Source organism: Condylura cristata, unplaced genomic scaffold (genome assembly GCF_000260355.1).
Source record: "Condylura cristata isolate star-nosed mole 26May11 unplaced genomic scaffold, ConCri1.0 scaffold00003, whole genome shotgun sequence".
Lineage (NCBI taxonomy): Eukaryota > Metazoa > Chordata > Mammalia > Eulipotyphla > Talpidae > Condylura > Condylura cristata.
This window is the reverse complement of record NW_004567104.1, coordinates 69,392,350-69,419,698: the sequence shown is the minus strand read 5'-3', so window position 1 is coordinate 69,419,698 and position 27,349 is coordinate 69,392,350.

Genomic DNA, 27,349 nt, shown 5'->3' with positions numbered 1-27,349 from the left:
TGTGTGTGTGTGTGTGAGAGAGAGCTGTAGAGATGTTTCTGCAAGGTTCACATGACTTAATAAATGACTGTATGTGCACATCTGCGACCCTGTCTCCATGCTAGTGTTAGTCTATTTCAGTTCACTTCCTCTTCACACATGGGATGCCCCAGTGATTGACTATCATGCTTCCACTAAAATGAAGGTGCCAAGTTTCTTGAAGCAAATTCTAAAACCTCAGAACGTGATTCTTATAGTGTATTTCTCCCAAAAATGTTCCTTTTCTAATCGACTCCACAATGGATGGGGTTGTCCTGCAGAAAGTGGCTGACAGTGTGAGGTTACACTGAGCTTGTCTTAATATCATCAATGAAAATAGAAGGCAATAAAAGAACCCAAAGAAACCCAAGGTAAGAATCCAACTTTGCCTTCCAGTTCAGGTTATCCCACAATGCTGGCCTGGCTGCCTGTCCCCTCATGGCATGTGATATGGCCCTGGCGGTGTGGGCTTCTCCACAGACCCCTTTGGCCGGACGCTGCAGGGCACAAATCCCAAACCAGGACCCACAGGCTAACTTTGGCCCATTGTGGTGTTTCATTTGGCTTATCCAATGTTGAAAATATTTTTGAGCCAACATTTTGACATTGCAAGCTCTTACATAAAAAAATCCAGATTTCTGGCATTACTCAAAAAATGAGACAATCTGGGAACACCAGACCCACATGACCGCCCAGCAGTGCAGGTGGGCAGCCTAGTACTTACTGCCCCTCACCTTCAGACATGCCTGCATTCTCCTCTGCCCCAACTTTGGCAATCAGCTCCCCACTGAGGCATTTATTCTGATTCTCTTTTAATAGTACTTCTTTCTGTCATTGTCTTTCTCAAAAGTGTGTAGAAATATGGACCTCTGGCTAGAATTAGATTGTTCTTTGTGGATTATCTTCTTTTCTCTCATACAGCGAGGACCAGTCCAGTTTCTCTTCCTTCTCTGCCACTAAAATTAACACCCATGATCTAAGATGATTCTCAAAGGCAAATTTGTTGGTATGTTTTTATTTTTATTTATTTATTTTTTACTCCAGAGACCAGATAAGACTGGGGAAAATAAAATAGAAGGGGATAATGGAACAGCAAATAAAGTGTGTTTGTCCTTGACTCGGCTTTGAAATCATTTGTTGTAGTTAATTTAATGATGCTCAACTTGAGCTCACCAAATCTTTCTTGGTGTTGTTAGGCAGAATCTTACTGTTACAGGGCAACCCACTGTGGACTGGATTGCCTGTCTTTGGGTCCTCACCTGCATGCTTAAAATTCAATTATACTGCAGGCACACACAAAAAGAGTCAATAATGGGTTTATTTACCAAGAAGAAAGGAAAAGGTACAATCCAGGGAAAGAGAGAAAGAGAGAGATACAAGTTAACTAGAACATCTTACCAGCTCCGCTGACTTGGAACTCCAATAACACACCGATCGCTCATCAAGAGCCAAGCGACCAGCCACCAGCCTTGCGGTCCAGAGAGAGCCTCACAGTCCAGAGAGAGACCCATGGTCCAGAGAGAGAGAGAGAGCGTCTCACATTGCTCCCTTATATCCCCCAAATTACCAATATGCCTGCTTAGCTTCGCCCTTGGGTCCTCACAGTTCTCTCTGTGGTATTGCAGGGAGCTGTATTTTCAATAACTGGAGTAGTGGGTGGAGTTCACAGAACTCTGCAGAGTTCCTTCAGGACATCCTTTCCCTCTAACATTAAGAGGGTTGCAGCAAGGCAAGAGGAGGTTCAGGGATTTGTTTCTTGTGATTCTTCTGGCAACCAGTTAGCTTAACTTTCTCATGAAGTCACCTCAACAATCTCCTTCACCTTAGCAACAGAAATTTCCTAATGACATGACATCTCGGTATAGTTGAAAGTTTCTCTTACACTTAAAACCCATTTCGTGGTGTAATCTCTTCCTCACATGCCCATTTTCTTCTTCAGAGACAACTTCTAAGTATACATATTCTGAAACCTTTCTTTTGTTCTCTTAGCTTTAGTGATACTAGCTGTTCCCTTCAGTTGTTAAGATGACTTCGAGTTCTGTGTTAACAAAATTCTACTTAGCTAACAATTACTGATGCTATTCTCTTGCTGTTTAAACAACTGCAGACTGGATGTTGACTAAGGGAGAAGAGACAAGTTAGTAAGAGTTGTGTTGGCCAATATGGTAACCAGCACTCACCTTGATTACTGAGAAATCAATTTAGTTAATTAAAAATAAAGTTTAAAGCTCATTTTCTAAATTACAGGAGCTGCATTTTAAGAACTCAGTAAACACAACTTGGTTGTTGCACTGGATAGTGAAGATATAGAATATTCTTGTCATTCCAGGAGGAACATGAACAGAAATGAGGGGTCCTCAGAGAAGGGGGAAAACATGAGGGGAAGATCGTATTAGGAATAGAAATGAGTTAAAAGTCTTGGGATGAGCTCAAGAAAGTCTTAAAAATATAGAACACCTCTGATGAGTGGAGTTAACCCAAAAGTCAATTAAAAACAGAAAATCTTCATATATTTAAAAAATATAATGGTATGATGGTGAGATTATATAAAACAATGTCTAAATTGAAGGTTTTTAGTAGATAAGTATTTAGAGGGACTGAAAAGACTTAGTAAAATATTTCAAAAGGAAATAATAGAAAGATTAATATGTTAAGCATCTGTTTCAAGAAGTTATTAGAGAACAGTAAGTACAATACAGAGAGGGTAGAAATATTTAAAAATAAGAACAGAAATTAATCATGTAGCAAATATAGTCAGCAAGGCTAAGAAAGCCAGGAGTTAGTTTTTGTGAAAAGATAAATGAATTTGGCAAACCTGTGAGGATTATCAGGAAAAATTAGAAATCTTATTATAGATCTTTCAGACATTCCAATGGAAATAGGAAAATATTAACTAAAACTGACCCTAAAGAATTAGAAAATATAACCTCTTTATTAAACAATGATTAAAAATTTTATTTTATTACCTTCAAAGACAACTTTAGACTCACGTGTCTTTTCTATTGAATTCTGCCAAGTATTTAGCAAGTAATGGCTGTTGTTTGCAAATCTTTCCCAAAAATAAGGGGGAAACAATTCCCAGTCTCATTTAATGGAGTTTCCCTATTTCTATATAGACAGACCAGGCAAATGAAGGAAAATGATTATGTTACAGGGTGACATCTTTCCCCTTAACAATAGGACAGTCTTAAACTAACAAAACTCTAAATTTCCGAAACAAAATACAACCTAACTTAATTTTTTTTCACACAAATAAGGGCAGTTTATGTATGACAAAAATCACAAAAACATTCACTAGAGAAGCTATTATAATTATATATTCACATTAAAAAATAAAAGGTATCTTAACACATATCTAAATTTTAAAGGAAGTTAACCTAAAGTGAATCACAGCCTATGACATTAGCTGCAGGTTTTTTTTTTCCCCAGATGTCATATATTAAAGAAAATTCTCATCTATCTGTAACTTAGTGGGAATTTTATTGGAATGAATATTATATCTGGGAGACTGTGAATCTTTGAATACTAGGTTGTACCCATGAAAAGTAGTCAATATCTTTGACTGTCAGGAGACTTTTATATGCGTAGCTGTTTGGGATTATGCCTATGCAACATTAATGATATTCTGAGGAAATGGGAGTTGACAAGGAATTTGAAGGTTTATGCAACAGACAAGTGTATATATTTCTTGGGCATGAAAGCAGTTTAATATAGCATTAAGCATGAGGAAAGGCCACTAGCAAAAATTGTTAGTTTTCATTCCACTTACAGTGAATATTTGTAAAAGTTAATACTTGTTGAGCACTTACTGTGAACTGGGAATTTCTTTGTAATTTTTTAAAATTGGATTAATACTCATTTACATTATACTAGGTCTACAATAACTCAACATATGAATATATTTAATTAGGATCACCACCATAAGGCTAGTTTCCATTCATCACCAAACAATTGATCCCTTTTACCTAACATCCATTTACCTTCTTTCTTTCTGTGTGTGTTTTTTAAAGATTTATTTATTTATTCACAGAGAACTGGGGTACAGGCCAGAGGTGCATGGGCCGTGAGAGGATTCACCAGAGACAGAGTTGGGAGCAGAACAGGTAGCTTTAGGAAGTACACTGCTGAGGGGAGCAGCAGGCGGGTCAGGAGAGGTCTGCCGCGCCATGTGGATCACCTCCAGGGTGGGGACTAAACTCATGCTGAAGTGACTTTAGCTTCTTAGTGCTGTGCTTTAACCCGCTGCACCATCAGGGATGCCCTCGTTCTGGGATTTTTTTTTATGAGTTTGTTTTTGTTTGGCTTTATTTCTTTTTCTTCTACACAGGCATGAATCATATGGCAATGTCTTTCTCTCTGACTTCTGTCACTTAGCTTAATAGCCTCTGAGTTCATCCATGCTGCAAATGACAAACTTTCATCTTTTTTCTTTTTTTTTTGAGTTAGGAATTTCACGTTGTTAATTCTTTTAGTAGTCTAGATAAAAGGGACGTTTTAAGCCCAACCACGCATGCGATTTATTAGAGTTCCTACTGTGGCTGAATAGGAGAAGTAGGTCTTACACAGCAGACCTAATAGTCCGTTGCCTCTGGACAATGAATGCATCTTGCTTTGTATCTTGAAGAGCTGGCAGTGACACTGACTTTTTGTCTGTCATCTTTCATTGCAAGAGTAGCTCATCTTTTGTTGTAAGCAGGATAATACACTAGTTTAGGTGGCAACATGATGCCATTGCTTTATTTGAAAGTTGAAAATGGTTCTAGTAGAATGGATGCTGTGGTAGTGAGTGACCGGGGTATCGTGTGCACTGCGACAGCATTGGTTGCTTTCAGCTCAACACCATCACCAACATCGAAGTCAGAGAACCGCATTCCCTAAGTGTCCTTCTGTGGTGCTGTGCTGGTACTTCTTAGTTGGAGGACTCCAGTGAGATTCGGGAGGTGGAAGTGACATTCAGACTGTTATCCTGGAAAGTCCTGATGGTTTGATGCAGCTGGCATCTAGATCTTTCCACAGACTTCCATTTAGTGGTTCTGGCACTTTCTTGAACTTCCCAAGACTGTGATTTCTCTAGGTTGTGGCAGAGGAAGTGATTGCCAGACCTCTCCTTAAGGCCCCTCTTTCTGGTTGTGTTAGTTTCACGAATTTCCTAAGAATAAAGGCTTTTCCCATTCTCTAGAGTAGTAGGTACTCCAGTGACTTTGAAACCTTCACTGCTGCATCCTTTTGTATTTGTGTGGCCTTAATTTCTTCACATACTCCATTTTTCCCATTAGCTGATAATGACTTCATATTCCTGATTAAATCTTGATTTAATAAACTGTGACTTTTTTTTTTTAAGATTTATTTACTTACACATACAGACCTGAAGTACAGGCAAGAGGTGCTGGGTGTGCGAGGTTTCACTAGAGACAGAGCGGGGAGCAGAACAGGCCGACTGATGAAGGACACTGCTGAGGGGAGCAGCAGGGAGACAGGAGAGGTCTGCTCTGTATGTGGGTCACCTCCCTGGTCGGGGATCAAACTTGTGCTGCAGTGGCTGTGATAGCTTCATAATGCTGCGCTTTATTTAGCCCATTATGCCAGCAGGGAGGGCCCCCAAACTGTGACTTTTTGTGTATTTAAATAGAGGATTGTCATGAATACTTTTCCATTTTGGTTTAGGAGTGAATGGTAAGAGAACTATTCAATACAAATTAGACACAATTGAAAGCTTAGATGAATCAATGTTGAAAAAGTACTGGTACATATTGCATAGCATGGATATCATAATAAATTTTATTTTAGTTAGAAAACACTGAGTATCCACAAATTAAAGCTCTGAGCTAGGGGTACTAAGAAATATGAGAGTAAGTACTTATTGAGAGCTTACTGTGAGTCAAATGCTTAAATCTTTACTTCATAACCTTTATACGTAGATATTATTATTCTTACTTAACAGTTGAGAAATATAGATCTAGAGAGAATAAGTAACCTAGTCACAGAGTAGTTAATACCTGGGTTCAATTCTCAACTCTCTGGTGTTAAATTTCTACCAGACAGAGATGCTTTGTGTCCTCAAAGAGATTTTAATTCAATTGAGATTGATTTAGAAAAGAAAACAAATTCTTTACTGTCTTGATGAATTCAAATGGATTATTTTTTTTTTTATTTAAAAGTTTATTTTTACATCATTTTGCACATTTTTTTTTTCATCTCAATTATAATCCCCACGGGTTTCCCATCACCAAATCACCCCTGTGCCACCACCATAGTCCCGTGCATTTCCCACCCTCCTCCCCCCCCCGTTTTTGGTCCCATTCCCCACTCCACCCCCACAGAATGTCTCTGGTCCATGGTTGTTCATTATTTTTATTTATTTTCTTGCCTGGTCCATTATACTCCTGCTATGAGTGAAACCATCCGGTATTTTTCTTTCTCTTTCTGGCTTATCTCACTAAGCATGATCTTTTCCAGCTCCATCCAAGTTGCTGCAAAAGACATGTGTTTCTCTTTTTTGGTTGCTGAATAATATCCCATTGTATATATGTACCACATCTTTCTAATCCAGTCATCTACTTTTGGGCATCTGGGCTGCTTCCATGTTTTTCCAATTGTAAATAAAGCAGCAATAAACATGGGGGTACAAGTATCTTTTTCAATCAGTGCTTTTGTGTCTTTTGGGTAGATACCTAGGAGTGCGATTGCTGGGTCATAGGGAAGCTCCATGTTTAGCAGTTTGAGGAACCTCCAAACAGTTTTCCATAGTGGTTGTACTAGTTTGCATTCCCACCAGCAATGCAGGAGAGTTCCTTTTTCTCCACATCCTCGCCAACATTTGTTGTTGCTAGTTGTTTGAAGATGTGCCATTCTCACTCAATTAGCAATAATCGCGCCTCGGATAAACCTCATTGGCTACGATACTGCCACTGCGCAAAGCTGTCAAATGGATTATTTTTAAAACTACTTAGGCTCAAGTTTACTTTTTTCTTGTTTATAACAAAGTTTCATACAGTTGGACACTTTTTATGATTACCGGCAATTGTAATTAAACAAATAGTTTTCATTCCTTTATTTTTCTCTCCATGTTAATTTGTCAAAAATGAATCCAAAATGAAGAAGTTATTGTACTCAATGAAATTGGTGAAAAATAGAGACAGAAAAAGGCCAGAGAGTTGCATATCTCTCAACACAGAACATTTTACAGAATGCTTTAATAAAAAGAAAGGTCTATTTCTATGATATTTAGTTAAAAACTCTGTCTTAGGAATACCAGTAATATTTTTACAATACCTGTACACAGACCTGAAATTTTGGGTCAAATGTTTGAATTCCAGCTGCCTTAGAATCCAAGTATGTTCAGTGTCCTCTAAAGATTAGTATTTATGTAGCATAAAGTAAGTGATGTGGGCAAAAGACATTATTTTTAGCAAGAAAACATATTGTACACACCTGGGGAAAACAGATACTCAAGTAAGAAGTTAGAAAGTGGTTTTTCTGTTTAAAATTTCATTTCCCTGACATAAGGAGTTGCAGGCTGCCAAACCTGTGTAGTCAGCCGCCTACAGAAATACTGTTGCAAAGAATAACTAACCTCTTAACCTAATATGCAGGGCCAAAGTGGGGCATTATATATACTAAAACTGAAAACAGATTTCACTAACGTGCTCCAATAAGCATGACCATGTGGGCAGGTTTTGCTTTGCAGTACTTAGTGCTGGGAAATGGGAAGCTGAGAGAAGTCTCCTGTGAACCGCATGAGTATATGTTGTATTCCTTTGAAATAGATGGGTGTTGATTCTGGCAAAGTATACTTAGGAGAGCATCTGCTCAAAGCAATCCTGACACTTTCCTTGCCTTGGGTGAAACAAAAAGCTTCTACATCTTGTGCATATTCAAAAATTGTGCCCTCTCTCCAACACTCTGAGGGCATGACACATCCAGACCTCCTAGGCTCAGTTCCTGGGTTTTTGGAAGAAAAAGAGAGGACTCTGAATCTGTGATGATGACGATCCTACCCCAAGGGTGAGCACATTCAGTTCCATTTTATAACACCAAGGAGCCATTAGACTGTGACATGGCATCTCAAAACCAACTCTCCAGAGCAGATAGCAGTGACCTCAACCTTCAGAGGTTTTTGAAATCAAATGCCAATTTATTATCACATTAGTAAAATTCTGGAAAGAGGCTGGGTCTGTACCTTTCTGAGGAACCAACATTCATGTTTCCAGTATTTCACTTTGTCCAGTCACCATAACCACCAGAACAAATTAGGGTTTCATTCCAAAACAGGAACTAAAACGAGGAGTTGATCCACCTAAATATTTCTAGGATTTAAAGCTCATAAAAATATTTATGATTCTATTAAGTTATTTGGGCCATTGGAAAGTAGTCATAACTTAATATTTTCTTCTGTGATTTCCTTATTCGTTAACTCATCCCGTCCAGGAGGTGGAAAAACATGAGCAGGGAGAAAGAACTGTGATTACTGTGGTGAAGATTTGTGACTAGCTAGCTATTTGCCAGAGTATTTTTGCTAATTCTTGGGCATGTGTTTCCAAGATTTCTTTGAGGTGACCAAGAAAGAGTGTAATGTGGAGGCTTGGTCCATGAAATCTCATAGGCAGTCCTCGATGCTCTTATCCCACTATTGGCTCTTACCCCATAAACTGCCTTAGTGTTGGGGGCTGTGAAGCTTTGAAGGAAGACACTACTGCAAGATGGTAGACAATTAAATGACTACTTGGAACAGAGCCCTCTGCTGACCTCATTTGAATATGATGTGATGAACAACAAAGTCTTAGTGTCCATTCTCTAAGCTGTGGGGTTGTTTTGTGTTATGCAGGTATCAGTACAGTTCCCCAAAACAGCTTATTTATTGATATTTCAGGAAACCCGGCTTTTTCAACGACTTATTTCTTTTGAGGCCCAATATGAGGGATTGAGGCTCATGTAGGCCTGCCTTTGGTATCTGAAACTTTCTGGGCACTGTTGCTTAACTGACATGACAGATACACTAGGAATCTATTTGCCGTAGACAGGATTGACTCTTCTGGGAGAGTATTTACCCACAGGTACAGAGATCCAGGATGATAAACTTGGCTTGATAACAAAGCAGTGGTTGTGTGAGCAAAGTGGTTGATCTGATATGACTTACTATTTATTTTCTGATTGATGCCTGGCCTAATGCCAGCTGCTTGGGTCTTAGTCAGAGAGAGAATTCATAGCAAAAACCTAAGAAATTGTGTAACTTGTATTTCTTTGTTTTTCTTATGTGTAAAAAGCACTATATTTATTTTTCTAAGTGAAATAAATTACTTTTTTCTATCCATCTGGGTTTATAGGATATTCAAACGTGGTCATGCTTTTTGGTTGTTCACTCCATCTTACTGTCTTTATGCAGCTGAGACTGAATCTAAAAGGAATAGAAAACCTGAACATGGTAACTATAGGAAATGAAATTGAATCAGTAATTAAAATTCTCTCTCACACACAAAAAGCCTAGGACCAGAAGTCTTCACTAGTGAGTTCTACAGTGTCTTCAGAATTTTCTCAAATTCTTCCTGAATCTGAGGCAGAGAGAATGTTCCTGGACATATTTGTTGAGATCAAATTTCTATTAATACAGAGATCAAAAAGGTACATCACCAACAAAATAAATACAGACCAATATCCATGATGAATCTAGGTGTAAAAAAACTCAACAGAATCTTAGTAAACAACAATGTATGAAGTTAAATACAAATAATAAAAAAAAATCTTAGTGACTAAATTTTGCGAAATGTATTAAAATGATCATATATGCTCATAAGTGGGATTTATTACAGGAAAGTAATGGTGGTTTAACATCTACAAATTGATCACCACAACTCACCATACTAACATAAAGAAAGATAAGAATCATGTGATGATATTAATAGAGGCAGAGAAGGCAGTTGACAAGCTTCAGATTCAATTTATGTTTAAAACTTTAGTAAGAGAGGATAAAAGGAATATATGTCATTATAATAAAGACCTTATATACCAAATTCTTTGCTAGCAACCTATGAAAATAGTGAGAAACTGAAAATTTTTCTTTTCGGGTAGAACCAAGACAAGATCAACTCTCACTGCTACTATTCAACATAGTATTTAATGTCATAGAACAATTAGGCATGAGAAAGCCAAATGGGTGGGCCTCTTTGGTGGCTTAGGGGTTAATATCTCAGGGCTATCAAGTTATTGGCAGCCAGTGCAGCATGAGTTTGATACCCAATCAGGAAGCTGACCCCCATGGTGTAGCAGACCTCTCCTATCTTGCCCACTGCTCCCCTCAGCAGTGTATTATAGTAGATCTACCTGTTCTGTGCCCCACTCTGTCTCTGGTGGATCCTCTCACTGCCCCCATGTAGACCTCTGGTCTACATCCTAGCTCTTATATGCATAAATAAATAAAATAAATTAAAAAAAAAAAGAAACCAAACTGGAAAGAAAAATGATAAAATTATCAGCATTTGCAGATGACATAATATCCACAGAGGACCATTAAAGGCTCCCTAAAAAATGAATAGAATCAATACATGAGTTTAGGAAAGTGTCAGCCTACTGTAGAAAAAAATTAATATACAAAAAATTGAGAGAAAGAAATTAAGAAAACAATCCCATTTAAAGTAGCATCAAAAATAATTAAATACTTAGGAATAAACCTAATAAAGGTGGTAAAAGACCTATTCAATGAAAGCTGTAAGACATTTTTAAAAATAGAAGGAAATGGTAAGATATTCCATGCTCCTGGGTTGGAAGAATTAATGTTTAAAATGTGCTTCTTGTGCTCTCCCTGGTGGTGAAACAGGTTAAAGTGCAGCACTATGAAGCCTTCTGCAGCCACTGCAGCACAAGTTCTATCCCCTGCCAGGGAGGTGACCCACATGGCGCAGCAGACCTCTCCTGTCTCACCTGCTGCTCCCCTCAGCAGTGTATTTCAGTCAGTCTGCCTGTTCTGCTCTCCACTGTCTCTGGTGAATCCTATCACCCCCTGCATCTCTGGCTTGTACCCCAGTTCTTGTATGTATATATAAATAAATCTTTAAAGAAATGTATATCTTACAAAAGCAATTTACAGATTCAATGCAATCTTAATCAGTTTTAATGGAATTCTTCATGGAAACAGTAAACATTACTGACATATGGAACCACGAAAGACTCTGAATAACCAAAGCAATCCTGGGAAAAAAGAAGAGGACCACAGATATCACACTCTCAGCATCAAACTGTTCTACAAGGCTATAGTAATAAAAATGTTATGGTAGTGGTATACAAACAGACATGCAAACTAGTGGCATGGAATGGAGAGCCAAGAAATAATTTCATTTTTGCCTGGACAGTTAATCTATGACAAAGGAGTAAGAACACACAATGGAGGAAGGAAAATATCTAATAAGTGATATTAGTGGAACTGGACAGTCACATTGCAGAAACATGAAACTAGGCCCCTTTCTCATGGCTCATATAGTAACTATATCAAAATAAATTAAACGCTTGGGTATAAGACTAGAAGCTATAAAATACTTACAAGAAAAGAGGCAAAACACTCCATGGCATTGGTTGTCTTGGGTACTCAACTTCAAAAGCAAAAATAAATAAATGGGACTACATCAAGCTAAAAATCTTCTGAAAATACATTCTTAGACATTGGACCTATTACAAGTACCCTTTATAATCACTTTTTTTGTATCAAAATTGCCTATTAATCTCTTTGAATTACTGTACTTTAAATATTACACAGACGATAACGTATAAATATGTGAATAGGAATGAAGGTGGGAAAGAAGAAAAGATCCAGTGAAAATAAGATATTTAAATCTCAAAACCATCACTCTAATAGCTTAAAAAAATTAGTAAGATAAACACACAACACATATACCCATTTTGCCCACAAATTGTGGCAAGGCTGAGTCAGTCTACATACAGAAAAAGATATGAATATTCTGGTTGGAGATCCAGGCTGAAAACAAAGAGAAGAAATGGCTGGGCAGGATATTGGCACAATTCCAGGCACAGCTGGGCAGGCTAACCTTCCTGGAGATGCACCTTAGAGAAATCACCAGAAAACCACTATGCCGTATTTTGAAATGTTGCTTCAACCCAATCTTGTCGTGTTGCTTCTACAAACCTATCCTAGTAATGCTTCTAGAAATGTAGTTTTGAAAATGCTAATTAAAGAGAAGCTGTATACAGGACTTGAATAAAACGGTCAGATTCTTTGTCTTGCTTACCACTGGGTAGTGCTTCTGTGGGCAGAGCTTCCTTGCACAGATAATTGAATAAAATAATGAAACTAAAGTGAGAATGGGTAGCAAGTTGCATCTGTATCATTCATATGTGGTTATTTTTGTCAATGCAATATAGATTTAATTTGAGAGAAAAGTGTGCTTTTTTTGAATTAAATTTTTGTTCCCATCTCTATTTGAAGTTAGGCAGGTCACACCTGTTAAATTATGCAAGTGGGGCTTAGTGGCCATTTGTGATCAGACAGAAATTCTCTGAGAAGATGATTTTATGAAATAGAAGCAAAAACAAGAGCAAAAGTGGATGGATCAAAGGCAAGCTATTTTTCAAGGTGTGGGGTTATTTTATTTAATACTTGAGGGCACTAAAGTTTACTCGGCTGGAAGATGCGTTCATTATCCACTGACACTTAACCACGGCAGCATGTTTCATTATTATGGGCTGGAGACTTTAAGTCTCTGCTCTATTGTCTCTTGTTCTGTGAGCTAAAAGCAGTATATTGTTCTTCTGGTTTTAGTGCCGAGATAGAGAAATGTTTCAGGATAATTTATTAATGATTTATAGCTAACCACACCATATTGAACACATGCCAGACCCTGATCTAGAAGCTTTATATGTCCTCTGTTAACTTCATACTCACTCATTCTATGAGATAGGTGCTATTATCTTCTCATTGTTAGCTGGACAAATTAATGCATAGAGAGGATCAGTCGGTTGCCTGAGATCACACAATTGGCCCGAGTGGGATTCTAGTTCTATCCCTATATGTTTTTGTAATCTGATGACTTCTGCACAGAGCTGTAGTTTACAGTACAAGAGTCCAGAGATAATTGGCTTTTGGGGAAGCTGCCTCACTAGTGTAGAATAGACACTGGTGGTCAAAATGGGCAAAGCCCAAGAACTTTACTGAAGCGCTTAAGGCTATTACTGTCTTGCATGCTATGTGTGCATATCCTGACTCGCCCATTCCTTGGGGACAATAGGGAGAAAAGTACATTCATGGAAATGGAGCATTAGCTTCTGCACCAAACTTGGCAAGGACCTCACTCACAGCCTTTCAGCCCTGGAGCACACCCCAGCTGGCACGTCTCAGGCTTAGAACCCCAAGACCTCTTCACCCTTCCCAGGCTCCCTCCACTAACTGGATTCCTGTGAGAGAAAGAAAAGTGATGTAAAAGTCAGTTCTAAGTTAAACCAAGTCTCTGATTGCACTTCTTAAAATAATTTTCAGTGAAATAAAGCATTTGAGTCAGAGGATATGACATCCTCATTTGCATGATTCAGAATGATGGTGACGTGATGCCAGGCGGTCACTGAGGAAGAGCTCCTGCATGTGGCAAGCAGAACAATCAGACGGGTACTGTACTTGTCCCCCAAAGCACTATTTTAGATACTAAAGTCCTTTCCATTGACCTTACTGCAGGAAGTGGGTGGCTGTGAGCTTCACAGTAGGTGATTCCGGTGACCGCCCCAATGCTTTCCTGCAGCGAGGGGCTGGCGGCAGGCAAATTTCTCAAAGGGACAGAACTTTCTGGCCTTCTTACCCAGCTCAGTGTTCGGTACATATATCTTTCTTTGGAAAGTCTTACAGAATATCCACTCTATATTCGAGTGGGGATTTGTTTCCTGGTGGGCGCATAAAGGAAAAGAATGCCTGCAGGGATTTTATGAGCACTTGGGTGTCACATGCGGTGTTGGTTTTGGGCTCTGGGACAATGGCCATGGACGCCATCATATTGTTAATGGGAGCACCTGACCTCCAAAGGATTAGAACTGTGTTCCTGATCGTTACATTCTTACATCACAAAGAAACTTTTATCATATATTACAATGAAATAGAATTTTACTTTTTACTGTTTTGTTTTTTTTTTAAGATTTATTTTATTTATAAATAAATATAAGACCTGCGGTGTAGGCCAGAGGATTCGAGGGTGAGAGGATTCACCAGAGACAGAGTGGGGAGCAGAATGGGCGGATCTGCTGAAATACACTTCTGAGGGGAGCAGTGGGTGAGACAAGAGCGGTCTGTTGCGCCATGTGGGTCAGCTCACTGACTGGGGATCAAACTCGTGCTGCAGTGGTTGTGTCTAGTTTCATAGTGCTGAGCCTTAACCCCTCGCATTACTAGGGAGGCCTCTGAAGTAGAATTTTAAAAGCTGTGCTCCAGTTTAAGTAGAAGGACCCATTCATTGTAAGCAGTATCTTCAGCACTCAATATAAAAAGCTCTCATGGGTGGGTATTTTGAAACTGATGAGAATGTAGGCCTGACTGTCACCGTATACTTAGGCGATGCCTGCCCTAATGCAGCCTTGCTGTTTCATCACTTCTGTTTCCTAAAAAGCTTGCAATGAGCTTGAAGGCAAATGGATCAAGAGGAATGAAATTTGTGCTTTTTTTTTTTTTAAATCATATGCTTTCAGATCACTATACAAGCAAAGGAAGCACACCTTTTGTTATACTGTGAATAAGTTCTGGAGTTCTTATATACAGCATAGTAGCCCTAATAAATAATCTATCATATACTTGAAAATTTCTAAGAAAGTCTATCTTTGTGCTTTTTGAATAATATTTTTGTAGCCAAGTAGTGTACAAAGTCTCAGATATGGGTGCTCCATAGTCCTTTAAAGATGCATTGAGCATACTCACTTGTGGGAAGAAGCGAGCTATGCTCACCTGCTCTGCAAGAATTTTTGTGTTTGACTGTTTGGTTCTCAGTGTCACTAGAGACCAGCCTCTCCCTCCTTACATGCATGTTCAGACTTGCTTTCTCAGGCCATCTGGAACAAGTGTTCCTTTCTTACTGTTACCAGTCTCCATAATCCCTTCCAGTATGTGAGCATATCCTGAGCAGAGTTTGGTTACTGGTGTTACAGTAATGCAGTGGATTGTTACGAATGGGTCAAATCAAGTATCAGTCATCATAGCAACTTCAACAATCGAAGGAAATGGGACTGTGACTAAACTTTTCTTTTCTGATGTATTGACAATTGAAATAAACCACCTGCAGCAAGAGAAAGCCTGCTTCTGCTTTTCTTTCTCCTCCGACTGTCAACCCCCACTGCTGTCTTGCCTATACGATTCATCAAGGAGATGCCAGGAAAACACTGATTTTGGCTTTATGTTATATACTGTCATTGGCAAAAGTCAAACTGTACTGAATTATCAGAAGATAAAGTTAAAAATGGTTATCATCATGTCAGTTCATATAAGTACAATTTCCTTCCTTGTAAGCCAAAAGTTAAGAGATCACATAGTTCAATTTCTATTGCAGTGTGGGGACAGGAGACTTGGTAATTGTTGATCTCAATAGAAAATTAAAATGCTTGTTAATTAACAATTAACAATCAGTAATGTTACCCTTGAAACTGAAATTGTGAAATGAAGTCATTTATTTTGGATTTTTAAAAAGATTTATTTATTTTTGCATACAGAACTGGGGTACAGGCCAGAGGTGCAGGGGCAGTGAGAGGATTCACCAGAGACACTTACAAATCATCAATTACAAATGTTTCATTTTACCCACCAGGTCACTGAAACTTGGGGAGGTTAAATGACAGTTATTGTTGGAATCTAAAAATTTATTGTACAGATTTTATTTCAGCATATTTTTTTCTTTTAAAATAAATTGTATCAAATGGATTTTTCAGCTCAAAGAAAATTAAAATTCTATCAATGTATAATTTTCATGCTATGTGCAGTTAAAGACCATTCAGTGTTTTGACAAATGTATGTATCTGTATAATGATCATCCTAATAATCTCCAGTATTTCCCTCATGCCCCTTTGGAGTCATCTGCCTTTCACATTTTTTTTAATGAATAATATAGTAGTTTATTTTTACATAATTTTATTCATTTTTTCATCTCAGTTGTAATCCCCGTGGGCTCCCATCACCAAATCACCCGTGTGTCATCACCATAGTCCAGTGCATTTCCCTCCCCACCGTTTTTGATCCCATTCCCCACTCCACTGCCCTAAAATGTCTCTGGCATATAGCTGTTCATCATTATTATTATTTTTTCTCCTGATCTGTACATTCCTACTATGAGTAGAACCATCCGATATTTTTCCTTTTCTTTCTGGCTTATTTCACTCAGCGTGATCCCTTCCAGTTCCATCCATGTTGCTGCAAAAGCCACACGTTTATTTTTTTGGTTGCTGAGTAATATTCCATTGTGTATGTGTACCACAACTTTTTAATCCAGTCATCCACTTTTGGGCATCTGAGCTGTTTCCATCACATGTTTTTTTAGTGTGCATCTTCTGGTGATGAATGGCTTAAACCTTTTGTATTTGGAAAGATATAAAATTCTAGCTTAACTTTTCTTACAGTAACATGAAGGTGTTTCTCTTTACTCTTTTCACTTCTGAAGAGAAATATGTTATCATTCTCCTTTTAGCTTCTCTGTATTCACTATTTCTTTTTCTCTGATTACTTTCAACTCTTTTGTCATGTTTGTATCTCTGGTTTTGAGCAATGTAGTTAGGATGCCTTAAGGGAGTTTTTCATGTCTCATGTACTTCAGGTTTCTTTAGCTTTTCTGTCAGCATAAAGATTTTATCAAATTGGGGAAAATGAGGTCATTTCTTTGACTATTTCCATCCTCCTCTTATTCTCCTTTACTTCTGGTTCTCTAATTTCAGATCTATTGGGCTCCCTGAAGGTGTCCCACAAGTTACTGGTGCTCTGTTCATTAAGAATCCTTTTGTTTCTTTCTGTTTTATATTAGTTATGGTTTAACTTCACTATTTTTTGTATCTAGTACCCATTTCGACTGTTAATTTTTTCCAGTTTTGTCCTGTGAACTAGCTTCCTTGGTCTCCCTAGACTCTCAGTTCTGTGTCCCAGCTCAGAGAAAATGCTGGTCTTCAGCTTCATTCCTGTCACTGTGTTATGACCTAGAAAAATTCCTCAGTGCAGTAAAATGGGGTTATTTTTTCCCCTGTTTTGTTGCCTGACAGCTGGTTCTTCAAAATTGTTGGTTCACATGTTTTTTTTGTTTTATTTTGTGTTTTAATAGTAGGCTAGGTTAGTTCCTATTACTCTGTTTTGCCTACAAGTAGGAATATCTTAACCCCTTTTTCATTCTGACCATTTCCAAGTTAATAATAGACCTTTTCATTATAAGTAGTAATAATAAGGCCTGATTTTGTGTAGTGTTTCAAAATTTATGTGATATTTTGTCTTTAAAAAATTTAATAATCATGATGATAGTTATGTTTATTTGACAAATCAAGTACTAGACTCTCTTTGAACCTCATTTTCTCATAAATAACACTAGAGAGTTGAACTAGACTATCTTTAGTATTCTTACATGTTATAAAATTTAAATAAATCTTCTTAAAATATATTTTTATTGTTTTAACATGAGTATTGTAAGTATCAGTTAAGAAGTACTCTCTTTAAGAATAGCCAAATTTTTCTTTGTGGAAGATTCTTGAATAATTCTTTCCTGAAACAAACCTTATTCTTGAAGCAAGATAGGTCTACATAAGAATGTTCCTGCTTCACCCTCCCCCCCAACACTCTAATATTTCTTGTCATTTTCTACTTATGTATGGTCAGAGCTGCATGGTAATATCACACCCCAACTCAGCTGATTTTAGTAACTGGGTGAATATTTAATTTAGCACATGGGTTTCAAGAGAGCTCAGGCTTTTCCTCCCTAGTTAATTTGACCCCTAGCCTCTATGGGCTTATTCTCCATTATAGGAGAATCCCGTGTACACTTCAGTGTATGGTCTACCTGGTGTTGGTATAGTCACATGGAACTTGTGTTAGTGTGAATGCCCCAGGGGTTGACAGCGCCTTATGTATCCAATGGGCACATCTGACCTTCTGCCATGTGCTCATAGTCCTTCCTGGCCCTGTTCCAGATCCTGGCTCATTGAACCAGAAGATGATATACTTCTTAGCTCTCTGAAGAATCCTCTGGATTTCAAATCCTCTTTGTATTTCAAATAGTCATAGTCACTTGGCCCACATATCATGGCCCAATGGCTGATGATACAATGTGGGCCATTGGTTTGTACTGACAACAGAACCAGACACGTGATGATGCATGGTCCCTGTGTATGAAGCTGGCCCTAGATTGTCACTTCCCTTGGATACCTTGGATGCCAGCAACAAGCATACTCCACATCTCTGTTTTTACCCTAATTTTAGATATCTGTTATTCTAGATAGCAATGGAAGAAGATAAGTAAATCATTTATGGAGAGAATTGATTGATTTAGAACTTTGTCAGCTATCAAATTTGATTGGGAATAGGATGAAGCATCTCACTGGATAGAAAAGACTACTTCATCAAGGCATTCAAAATCCCTGTAGTTTACATTAGCATATACTTTCTTTGAAATTACAGAGACTGAATATGGACACCTGTTTCTGTATTCTTTTTTGCAAGAGAATAGTAAAATTTAGTTCATGCAGTTCATAAGTAGATTGAAATTGTTTTACTGATAAGACAATTTTTTCCTGAGTTTCACTGAAACAGTTGGCATTTGCTTGGCATTATGAGTTGGCATTAGAATTTTAAGAGACATTTCCTTAGATTTATGGAGTTATGTGGTGTTTATCTCAGATTATAGTTTGTGGGAGTCAAAGTTCCTTAATGTTCTATTGATTGGTATGTTGTCCTGCCTCCTTAGCAACCCAAACCAGAATTAAGGCCACTTTATTTTAATAGGAACATCAATTATTGTTGACAATGGAGACGAAAGGAAAGCACAGAACCAGTAGTTTTATTCAGCACATTTGCAATGAAAATTCCATATCACACAGTGTTTTAAAGAGGTGTGGTAAGGAAGAACAGGAACAAAATGAAGATTTTAATGAGAGCCAAAAGGGTCGCAGAGTAAAACCTCCTCTACTAGTTTATGTCAATGTCTTGGGTGAAATGCTAAGTGGTGCCAAAATGAATATTTCACAGATATCTCTTAGAGGAACATGTGGTTTGGTGAAAGTGAATTCAATTTACAAAATGGCAGTAAATTTTTTATTTCAATTTCCTTATGCCACCTATGATATTTGCTTACTATGCTCTAAAGTCATGTAGCCAGAAAATGATCTCTTAAAGCTACATGATCTTTCTCTAACTCTTACAAACTCTTATCTGAAATCAGTGGATTAGCATGCCATGGCTGCTATAAGGTACCACAGTGTTTGTGGACGGGGAGATGGCTTACAACAGAAATAGAAGATAGGTGCCCTGGGAATCCAAAACCAAAATGTTGACAGGTTTGGTGCCTTCAGGTGCAGGGTAGCTGTCTTCATCCTGTTTCCTCATGTTGTCTTGCCCTGCAAACGTCCAATTAAAAACTTCCTCTCTTAGAAGGACACCTGAGGTCAGATTGGATTAGGGTCCAATAATGACTTCATTAAAAAAATTTTTTTAAAGATTTATTCATTTATGCATACAGAACTAGAGGTGCAAGGGCAGTGAGAGGATTCACCAGAGACAGAGTTGGGGAGCAAAATAGGCAGCTTGACAAAGTACACTGCTGAGGGGAGCAGTGGGCAAGACAGGAGAGGTCTGCTGAGCCATGTGGGTTACTTCTCTGACTGTGGATCGAACTTGTCTAAAGGGGCTATGGCTGGCTTCCAAGTACTCTACTTTAACCTGTTGCTCTACCAGGGAGGGCCCAACTTCATTTTAACTTAACCACTTCTGTAAAGTAACTATCTCTAAATGGAGTCACATTCCAAAGTATCTGGGGTTAGTTGTTACATGTATTTTGTTAGTTGATAACAATCGATGTACATGAAATACCTCATCAAAAGTTCACTTATTATTATAAACAAGATTTAACTCAGAAATTTAAAGAACTGAAGTATGAGTTTCCCCTGGTTCACTAATTGATGTGAAAAATGGCCACTGGTTTTGAGTGAGATGTATATTAATATACTGTCGACAATGTAAGTACTCATTTGAAGATCTTGGCACCAGTGCAATAATGAGTTGTGGGATAGTGGTTTATTTATTTATTTAAATTACTTTGCATAGAAGAACCAAAGTTCAGGACAGCGTGTGTGTGTGTGTGTGTGTGTGTGAGTGTGTGTGTGTGTGTGTGTGTGTGTGTGTGTGGCGGGTGGGTACAGGGTGAGAGGATTCACCAGAGACAGGTGGGGACCAGAGCAGATGAACCCACTGAAATACACTGCTGAGAGGAGCAGCGGGTGAGACAGGTGAGGTCTGCTGACAGATTAAATCTAGCTTTTTAAATAGTATCAGTTTGCATAGTAAATATAGGGATAAGAGAGGCCAATTCAAAACATACAGTCAAGAAAAGTTCACCTGTGATTCACTGATATTTAATGCATATAGTCTTTTTCTAATAATCAGCTCCAAATAAGATTCCAAGATGTATTTTCATACAAATCTTACATATACAGTACAGAATGACTTAGAAGTATGAAGCAAACAATGAATTATATGTCAACATTTAGATCATTAATCAAGGAAAGAGTACACATAACTATGAGTCCAGCAAATTCCTTTTAGAGGAAATTAAAGCAAAAAACATTTTTGTTTTTGTGGATATAGGGTTGCAAGTCATGAAAACCTGAACATTTTATTCTTAAAAGTGAGATGGCTGATCAAAAAATGGGCAGTAGAGCTAAAAAGACACTTCTCCAAAGAGGAAATGCAGATGGCCAACAGGCATATGAAAAAATGTTCAACATCACTCGTAATAAGGGAGATGCAAATTAAAACCACAATGAGATACCACCTCACCCCAGTGAGAATGGCACATCTTCAAACAACTAGCAACAACAAATGTTGGCGAGGATGTGGAGAAAAAGGAACTCTCCTGCATTGCTGGTGGGAATGCAAACTAGTACAACCACTATGGAAAACTGTTTGGAGGTTCCTCAAACTGCTAAACATGGAGCTTCCCTACGACCCAGCAATCCCACTCCTAGGTATCTATCCAAAAGACACAAAAGCACTGATTGAAAAAGATACTTGTACCCCCATGTTTATTGCTGCTTTATTTACAATTGGAAAAACATGGAAGCAGCCCAAATGCCCAAACGTAGATGACTGGATTAGAAAGATGTGGTACATATATACAATGGGATATTATTCAGCAACCAAAAAAGAGAAACACATGTCTTTTGCAGCAACTTGGATGGAGCTGGAAAAGATCATGCTTAGTGAGATAAGCCAGAAAGAGAAAGAAAATTACCGGATGGTTTCACTCATAGCAGGAGTATAATGGACCAGGTGAGAAAATAGCAAAAATAATGAGCAACCATATACCAGAGACATTCTGTGGGGGCGGAGTGGGGAATGGGATCAAAAACGGGGGGGGGGGAGGGGAGGGAAATGCACGGGACTATGGTGGTGGCACAGGGGTGATTTGGTGATGGGAAGCCCGCGGGGATTACAATCGAGATGGAAAAAAAATGTGCAAAATTATGTAAAAATAAACTTTGTAATAAAAAAAATAAAAAAAAATGCAGTAGTAAAGTAAAATAACAAAATAAAAGTGAGATGGCTGAGAGAAAGGGAGACTTATGATGGATATGAAATTCTCAAGCAAAACTCATTTTAATATGCTATTGTACCACTCCACTATGAAATAGCAATTCCCATCCTAATGTTGATACCATTTGATTTTATACTTCCTGTTATTCTTTTTATGTTTAAGACACTCAAGAGTTTCAATAACAGAATAGTAGATATTGGTTAGACTTTTTATTTCACTGTGTCCAGAAAGAGCCTATAATTTTAGCCAATGACTTTTAGAAATATTATTTTGCTTAGGCATTCAATAAGAAAGTGCCATGAAATTTCAAATGATGGGTCCTCCCTGGGGGCAAAGCGGGTTAAAGCACAGCACTAAGAAGCTTAAGCCACTTCTGCATGCATTCGAACCCTGCCTGCCCAGGAGGATATCCACATGGCGCGGCAGACCTCTCCTGACCTGCCCGCTGCTCCCCTCAGCAGTGTACTTCGTCAATCTGCCTGTTCTGCTCCCCACTCTGTCCCTGGTGAATCCTCTCACCCTCCGCATCTCTGGCCTGTACCCCAATTCTGTATGAATAAATAAATAAATCTTAAAAAAAATTTTCAAATGTTTTAAAAAAATTATTTCAGGGCCTTCCTGAAGGGGATAAGTCTTAGCACTGTGAAGTCACCTGCAGCCACTGCAGCATGGGTGAGATCTCCAGATAGGGAGCTGACCCACAGGGCGCTGCATCTCTCTCCTGTCTTGCTCCCTAGTCCCCTCACTCCAGCTGCCTGTTCTGCTCCTCACTCTGTCTCTGGTGAAACCTCTCATCAGCTCTGGCCTGTACCCCAGTTCTTGCATGCATAAATAAGTCAATACTAGAAAAATCATTTAAATTGTAAGACTGCTTGTCTTATCTGATGAGAAGTGCATTGTTTTTTAAATCTCATTCATGGTGCTATTGAGAAACTGCGAAGTAGGAGCTTGTTGCCTATTATTTCCTTCTTGCTTGTTGTTATTAGTACTGTTTTAATCCCCAAGAATTTTTTTAAAGCTGCTTTCCCACTTTTCAAGAGCAATTCCATGCAGATAATTTGATCCACTTGAATGAATAAATTGAACATAATCAAATAAACAAAGTTTCTACTGCCAACTCCTGTTAATGCAGTCGCCTCTCTTTATAGGTCATGTACTTAATATGAGTAGTGACACTTGGCATGTGATCTAGTGATGTCACATTATTTGTACTTTGAAGATAAGGTGAAATTAATTTTCCCATTTTGATAGATAGATCAATCTAACTTTTGACATGGCCTCATCTCTCAGTGGGTTGCTTTTTCCCTTCTTCACTTCATGTTCCCCATGATGAAGATTATTGCTTCAGAATCCAGAAATTAAAAACACAAACAATCATTAAACGTTTCTATTGTAAACCTGTTTATAATGTATTAGTGAATAAGCTCTCAAGAAGGTGCACTACATGATTCCACATCAGATGGTCATAACTAGAGACTTCACTTTGGGTCTTTGAGAACCAAATTTAAGCAGGATCAAATGAAAGTGCTCCTGCTTTTGGTTCCAAACTGAACACAAGGGAAAGTAAAATTCCCTCCACCATGATTTTGGGCAAACATTTGTTCCAACAAGGAGCTTTAGCACTCAGCTGATTCTTACTCTCCTGCTGGTTACTGGGCTGATGTTGGTGTGTCCATGCTTCCTGTCTCTGCCTCAGCACTCCTGGTGGCTGGCCCAGGGATATCTTCTAATCTCATTGAGGGAGAAGAGGGGAAAGAGAGAAGGAGACAGAGAAAAGGAAGAGGAAGAATAGAATGAAGAAAAAATGAAGGAAGAGGTGAAAGTCATGGAGGGAAGAGGGACACATGAAAAGGAAAGGAAGGAGAGAAAAAGGGAACGGAGACATGATGCTGAAGAATGCATTTTTTAAATCCCTTCCTCTCTTCCATATTTTTCTTCATCCTAAGTAATGAACTCCAGAGCAATTCAGAATCATCTGAGTCTAATCACTACTGATGACAGTTTCAGCAGGCCAATAAGAGTCAATTTTGAATGAGGAGGGGAGAGGGCTCACTGCAGCCCCCCAAGTAGTACCATCATAGAGCATGACTCCTCCACTATTTTTTTTTTAAGGTTTACTTATTCATGCATACAGCGGTGCAGGGGTGGTGAGAGGATTCAACAGGGACAGAGTGGGGAGCAGACCAGGCTGAGTGACAAAGTACACGGCTGAGTGGAGCAGCAGGCAAGTCAGGAGAGGTCTGCTGCGCCATGTAGGTTACCTCTGGAGCCAGGGATCAGACTCGTGTTGAAGCAGCTGTGGTTAGCTTGCAGTGCTGTCCGCAAACCCACAGTGCCACCAGGAAAGGCCCCTACTCTACCTTTAAGAAAGTGTGTCTCTCACAGACCAGTGGAGTCAAATAGAAAACCCAGATATAAACCCACAGGTTTATGGGCAGCTAATCTTTGACAAAGGAGCAAAGAAGATACAATGGAACAAAGAAAGTTTCTTCAACAAATGGTGCTGGTAAAACTGGGAAGCTACAAAAAAATAAAACTAGATCACTACTACCTCACACCATGCACAAAACACGATGCGAAGTGGATTAAAGACCTAGGCATAAGAATGGAAACCATAAAATACCTGGAAGCAAAATGGGTGAAATACTACACAACATACACGTCAGCAAAATCTTTGAAGATACAGCACCCAATGCAACGATAGTGAAGTCAGGGATAAGCAGTTAAGAGCTGCACAGCAAAAGAGACATTACAAAAAACAGACATCCCACTGACTGGGAAAAAATATTCTCACACAAAAGTAGCGATAAAGGATTGATCACAAAAATATACGGAGAACTGATAAAACTCAACAAAAATAAACAACCCCATCAAAAAATAGGCAGAAGAGCTAAAATGACACTTCCCAAAGAGGAAATGCAGATGGCCAACAAGCATATGAAAAAATATTCAACATCACTTGTAATAAGGGAGACACAAATTAAAACCACAATGAGACACCACCTCACCCCAGTGAGACTGGCACATCTTAAAACAACTAGCAACAACAAATGTTGGAGAAAAAGGAACTCTCCTGCACTGCTGGTGGGAATACAAACTAGTACAACCACTATGGAAAACTGCTTGGAGGTTCCTCAAACTGCTAAACATGGAGCTTCCATATGACCCAGCAATCCCACTCCTAGGTATCTACCCAAAAGACACAAAACACTGATTCAAAAAGTTACCTGCACCTCCATGTTTACTGCTGCCTTATTCACAATTGGAAAGACATGGAAACAGCCCAAATGCCCAAAAATGGATGACTGGATTAAAAAGATGTGGTACATATTACTCAGCAGTTAAAAAAGATAAACACATGCCTTTTGTGGCAACATGGATGGAGCTGGAAGGGATCATACTTAGTGAAATAAGCCAGAAAGAAAAGGAAAAATACTGGATGGCTTCACTCATAGCAGGATTACAAAAGACCAGGGGAGAAAATTATAATAATAATGAACAACTATATACCAGAGACATTTTATAGGGTGGAGCGGGGAATGGGATAAAAAATTGAGAGGTGTGGAAAGTGCACTGGACTATGGTGATGGCACATGGGTGGTTTGGTGATGGAAAGCCCACGGGGATTACAACTGAGATGGGAAAAAGCACAAAATCATGTTAAAATAAACTATTATATTTAAAAAAGTACAATAAAAAAGAAGAAAGTGTATCCTTGTGGACAAGAAGAGGACTTCTAAACTGAGTAGATACCCAAAGGTAAAGAAAGAACTAGAAAAAGGTAGTGGAAATTTGTATGGGTTGGGGAAAGACCTCACTGAAGAAACAATGCTTAGAAAACTGAGATTTAGCTCATGTACAAATGTGCTTTTGACGTTCTAAAGAGAACTAGTTCATACTGTCTTGAGGGGCTGCTGTATGAAGTCACCCCCCAGGTGAGGCCTGATTGCACACATGTATACACTTGCAGTATTTCTGATAACAAACTTCTTGGATGGGATTTAAGTCAGATGTCATCTGTTAAATTCCATATTCCAGTGATTCATGTTGCAATGAAAAGTCACTGTAATCTAATTTCTCCATGGACATTTTGTTCCAAAAAATATGTCATTTAGTTTTACAAATTGCCTATCATGTTTTTCTTAATTGCTTTAGAACCCGAGAAAATGGTGAAGATTCAAATTGAAATCTTGGCTGTGGTCTAAACTATTTGATCATATTTTTTACTCTGAAAACTTCTGGAAACCTTTTTACCTCATGGTTTTGCTGAATTTGAAAATATTTGATGGACAGGTTTCAATTTTTTTTTTCTCTGTGTGAAAACCAGTAGAGTGAATTATAAGTACAATCATAACAAAGTATGCAACTTTGCCAAGATTTTAAAGAAATTAAAAAACCCATAAAAAATTAAATCAGGTTGTAGAGAATATAAATAGGGTTTAAGGCTATATGCGTTTATAGTTCATAGGTAGGAGTAAGCATATGAGTAATTTAGATTTTATAAACAATTCATCTTCTCAGTGTCAATTTTGTGACTTGCTTAGAAAAGAGTACACTAAGCTGCATGAGTCTTCTGGATCAATCCTTTATGAAACTGAAGTTTGAGGTGATAATGCCAAGTGACTTAAATCACAAACTGAAGGACAATTACTGTATGGTTTCACTATTTTGTGACATATAAATAATCAAAGGAAACAGTCTAGCCCAGCGCAGTAAAAATAACTCTTAGGCTGTGAAAAATATGTAGGTTACCGGAGGGGATCAGGAGGGAGGAGAGTACAGAGGGTGTCTAGTGGGTCAAAGGTGACTGTGGCATAGCATGAGAGCTTTGGTGGAGGGTGGGTGCAGCCGTGCTCATATTGGGATGAGAAGCTGTGCTCCACAAATAAATTCTCTGGGAAGGAGAGAGAGATCCTGGGTTTTATTTCCGTCAATACACATTGCCTTTCTAGGATCTCACAGCGTGTCTGCAAGAGAGAGGCATTAGGCTGCTGGTTCTCCATCAGTGTATTTCCATTGTGAAAACATTTCTACTGTATTGTACTTGTCTCTGGAATATTTGTTCCTCTATCTCTAAAAAAAAAAAAAAGTAGTACTTTGATATTTGCAAAGGAAATGAAAATACCAGTCACGAGGTTTAATCTGCATGGAGCATCGTGGCCTGAATGTTATCTGCATTTCTAAGTCCATTTCTTTAAAGAATATTAATCACGGTGCTAACAGGAATGCTTAGTTAGTTGAATAAATGACACCAATACTTGTTAACAAATTGATAAATGCAACTGCTACTTTTGATTCCAAACTGACCACAAGGGAAAGTGAAATCCCCTCCACCATGATTTTGGGCAAACGTTTGTTCTAACAAGCAGCTTTAGCACTCAGCTGGTTCTTACTCTCCTGATGGTTACTGGGGCTGATGTTGGTGTGTCCAGGCTTCCTGCCTCCTGCCTCAGCACCCCTGGTGGTGCTTTCATATTCCATCTTCTTTACAAGTTTGGTTGGGGCTACTGTTCAATTTTTGCACCCTTTATACTAGCCTACAACTCAATGACTGGATTTTGTCAATGGCCTCAAGATATTTTGACTATTTG